Genomic DNA, 4,005 nt, shown 5'->3' with positions numbered 1-4,005 from the left:
TAACGGCTGGAGACGGAGGTCGCCGGCGCAGGGACTCGACCGGAGTCAACGACGCGGTAGTCGCTGGCCCACGTGATGGGTCAGCGAGGCAGGGGCGCTGGCGATGCAGAGGTCGGGCGGTACAGAGGTGGCGCTGCACTGCAGCAGAAGAAGAAGAGGGAGGCGCGACAGAGGCGATGGCACGCGGATCCGGCGAGCTCCGACCCGTGGCGGCGCACGGCGAAGCAGGGCGACGCACGTGCAGAGGCAAGTCGCGGCGTGGCGAGGTGGCTGGGTGGCGGCGATGGGAAGAGCAGCTGTAGCAGGGCGTGGAAGGAGGAGTAGCAGAGGAAGGGGGCCGCGCGGAGGGGCGACATGCTCACAGGCGTCAGGTGCATGCGAGGAAGAGTCAGGGATGAGACGTGCGCGTCGGGGTCCCATGGGTGGCGGCGCGAGGGAGATGGGGATCGAGGAGATGTGGATCGAGGGATGCAGGCACGGGCTAGGTTTAGACTGGGCATCGGCTGGGCTGCAGGCAAGGGGTTAGGTGGGCCTTGGGAGAGGGAGGCTGCTTGGGAGGCCCAGGGTTAGAAGGGAGGGCGCCTGGGCCTTGGGCCACTGGAGGCCGGGCCTCGGAAGTGGATGGGCCGGATGGAAAGGAAAGGCCCAGCGAGTAGCTGAGTAAGTAATGGGCTTTTCCTTTCTTTTAATTTTTTGTTTATATAAGTAAAGAATCAACAAAGGGGAAAATCCAGGGTTTTTTTGGTTACGGATATGAGATATATAAATATATATCTGGAACCCTGGATTTATGTAGGGTTTGAATAAATTGCTCTGGCATTTTTAGAAGGTAGAAAAATAATTAGAGTTTGAATTATTCTCAAACTTCAATCATTTTTGAACCTGACCAAAACAACTTCGAATGGGATGAAATCTGACAGAGAGGGTGTAGGAAAGAGGCAAGATTTATAGGGAAAAGATGAACATTAATGGAGGAGGAATAAAGTCACTTGCCAAAGACATGAAGGAAGAAGGAAGTGAGAGGTGATGATGCATGGGTATGGCTTGAGTGAGAGATGACAAGGAAGTATATGAAGTTGAGTCGGATAAAAGAAGAGTTGAAGAGTAGTGCAATTGTGTTATGGGTGATTCCAAGTTAATGGAATATTTTATAATAGCTCCCTAAATATTAGGAGGATATGTTATAAATAGAATCACCATGTGAATTCCCTCGGTTTAAATGGATCAAAGATCCATGCCATTTATTTAGTTGAGTTAAAAAAATGACATGATGGCATGATGACATGATGCAATGCACAAATGCAAAGATGAATGCAACAGACAAAACAAATTACCCGACGAAACTCGGAAAACCAAGGAAGGCATGTGAAGCTCCGATCTTGGGGCGTTACAACGACGATGGTGGGGGGCGGGGTCACGGTGACGAGGATCTCCGCCGGGCCACTCCCAGCTGCAATGACCGGGTGGACAGTGATCGGCTCAGGCCTCATCACGAGGGCGGCGGAGAGAGGAGCATCGACAAGGAGCCCGACAGGGTCACCCCCAGCGTCGCACATTGCACGGCCAACGTCGACAGGAAGGGACAAAGGCGAAGCATCATCGGTCGGTGGCGGATCAGGGGCGGACCAGGCTTCAACCCCCGGCGTGTCGAGGCTCCGCATGTCTGGGGACAGGGCGAATCTCGCGAAGCTGGCCGACAGCGTAGGCAGGGCGGCCACCGCCGAACCCGCCTCCTCCTCGCCAACAACCGCGCCAGCCAGCAAGGATGGGCTGGCCGGGCCACCAGCGGTCGAACCGAGCTTGATGAAGGCACCCTCCACCATTTCAGCAAGGCTGGCCAGCTGCCGATGCATGGCAGAGAATTCCGAGTGCAGCGGAGCGAGCGCGGTGTCGAAAGCCGCCGACAGCTCGGACCAAAGTAGCTGGGCGTGGTCCACCAGCGGGAGGCGAGGCCCCGCAGTAGCGCCGCTGTCGGACAGAAGATGCAGCTTGCCGCATGCCACCGGGTTGACCTCCATCTTCATGACAGGAGATGCAGCGCCCATGGGGGAGCCCGCACGGCGACATCCATGACGCGCCAAATCCACGTCGCGATGTCGAGGAGAGCGGGTGCGCTCCCTGCGCCCGTCCAAGGCCGAGTCGTTGGAGCGGGGCACCCGGCCGCGTCCGTCCCGGCCGCCTCCGCCACGCCAGTTGTCGTCGTAGTCGTCGCTGCCGTCCCGGCGCCGCAGCATCTGTCGGGGGTGGTCGTCCGTGCCCCGGTCTCGGCGACGCGGTGTAGCAGCCCGCGAGCTGCCTCCACCATCAGGGAGGGCAAGGGTGGCTCCAAGAGTCGGCGGAACACTGTCGACGCACTCCATGTGCCACTCCAGCGGCAGCCTGGGAGGGCTGAACGCCTCGGCACAACCGTCTGAGGTGTAGCAGTCCAGGGGAGCATTGGAGTGGTCCTCCACCATGTCCAAGTGGACCAGCACCCGGAAGGTTGCGCCACGCTTGCAACCAGACGGCCTCGCCACATTGGCGAACACCTTCAGGCCGCCAGATGGACGGGTGGTGAAAGTTAGCCAAATGACCTTGGGGATGAGGTTTGGGTCTGTAGTCCAGGCCCAGAGGTCGAGCTTCTCGGAGTTTGTCCGGAGCGTGGAGTGGTCGTCGAGGTGATCCAGGGAGAAGCGCCAGTCGATGATGCGCTCGGTGATGTACGGCGTCCACACGTAGTCAGGGACGTTCTCCAAGCACAGGTGCACTCGGTAGTTGAGGGCGGCCCCGAACGCGCGCTCCAGAGGACGCCACGGCCTGATGTGGGCGATGGCACCGGCAGCACGCACGCGACCCGCGACAAGCGCCGCGTCGCATTGGGCCTTGTGCTCGAACTTGATGAGGAACTCCACCGTGTGGTACGGGGTGACATCCACGTCCCCGTGGCTGAACCGGAATTGCTTCCGGATGGCGCGGTCGACGTCCAGCGCGACAAGCAGCCGCGGCGCGTTGATGGCCCAGGCGATGGCCGCTGTCTGCTCCCACTCAAGCATGTCGCGATCCATGTCGAATGAGGACGGGATGAAGCACGAGTCCACCTCGGGGCAGGCATCCGGCGCCCCGATGCTGGCTGAAGTGTGGGCTATCTCAGCGCGGGAAGGGGAGCGGACGGGGAGGCGACAATCTCAGCCAAGGAATGCGCGCCCGAAGCGGCGGGCGAGCGACGCAGTGGAGGGGCCGCAGGCGGGGAGGCCGGACGCTGCTTTGACGCATGCCGCAGGGGGCAACAGTGCTCGATGTGGCCCGAGAGGTTGTAGGAGAGGCAGCTCACAGGGTCGCGATAGGCAGAGGAGCAGTGGTGTTTGGGGGCGAGACAGTGAGAACAACGCCCCTCTGTGCGCTTTTTGAAGCGGATGAAGCTGGCTCGGCGTTGCTCGTCGAGGCCGCCCGACGCGGGATGGGACGGGACAGCACACGCCCGGCTTGAAGGCACGTCCCGTCGAGGGTGGCGCTGCCGCTGCATGAAAGTCCAGCCCTCCTCCTCCCGAGGAGCGGACGGGGAAGGCTGCAGCGCAAGGACGCCTCCTGACGCCGCATTTACGAGCCGAGATGGGCGAGGGGGGATGGTGATGATGGAGCGGAGGCGGGTGGCCGCATTGAAGGCGTCTGGCGCGGCCGTGGATACTTGAATGCACGCAGAGGAGGGGGAAGCGCCAACAAAGCCTGGGAGGACGGAGTGGCTGAGCCCGGAACAAACTCGCCCTCCTCCTCAATTCTAGCAGGCAAGGGGGCCGAATCCAGGAAAAATTGCCAGAGTCGCCTGACGAGCATGTCGCGCGCGCAGGGGAGATGGACGCTGGCGTGCACCCTAGGGCGGGCGCAACAGCAGGGCGGCAGGGGACTGGAGGAGGCGCCGCACCCAGATCCGGCATAGAGGCCAACGTAGAAAACCGAAGCAGGAGCCTCTGCGCCTCAGAGAAGAACCAGGGGGCCCCCGGGGCCAGGCGCACCGGCTGGAAGGGGGGA

General features: G+C 61.2%; 1 pseudogene; it reads right to left on the bottom strand.

The window, feature by feature from the left end:
- Positions 1-2,560: 2,560 nt before the first annotated feature.
- LOC119353521 overlaps positions 2,561-4,005 on the bottom strand; it is a 12,570-nt pseudogene continuing 11,125 nt past the window's right edge.

This window comes from Triticum dicoccoides, chromosome 1A (assembly GCF_002162155.2).
Source record: "Triticum dicoccoides isolate Atlit2015 ecotype Zavitan chromosome 1A, WEW_v2.0, whole genome shotgun sequence".
In the NCBI taxonomy this organism is placed as follows: Eukaryota; Viridiplantae; Streptophyta; class Magnoliopsida; order Poales; family Poaceae; genus Triticum; species Triticum dicoccoides.
The sequence above is the reverse complement of the archived record's forward strand: the minus strand, read 5'-3'. Positions and strand labels throughout refer to the sequence as shown.